Source organism: Etheostoma spectabile, chromosome 8, assembly GCF_008692095.1.
Source record: "Etheostoma spectabile isolate EspeVRDwgs_2016 chromosome 8, UIUC_Espe_1.0, whole genome shotgun sequence".
NCBI lineage: Eukaryota > Metazoa > Chordata > Actinopteri > Perciformes > Percidae > Etheostoma > Etheostoma spectabile.
In genome coordinates this window covers 23,602,699-23,603,052 of record NC_045740.1, presented here as the reverse complement: position 1 = coordinate 23,603,052, position 354 = coordinate 23,602,699, and positions in this window count along the sequence as shown.

Here is a 354-nt window from a genome sequence, read left to right as displayed (position 1 = left end):
AGAAGTGGTGCATTTACAGCTCAAAGCAACCTAATTCGATACAGTGTCCATCTTTTGTTTGATATCTATTGTTGGCAACAAAAATTGTTAGCATCATGTATGATATTTTATTGCGTTTCCTCTTAGTTAAATGCTGAGTCTGTTTACCTGCTTGTGATGTCTTTTGCACATTTGCATCACCACTTTAAATCTGATAACCTGACAGGCTGACTCACTCACACAGATTCCTACCGTTATTAGAGAGATTAGAAGAAATACCAATAATCAACACCAATGAGGTTGACTAATAAAGGTTGACTGACATCAATCATATCACATCCTTGTTTTTATTCAGGTGATGAACTCAGTGCCCGC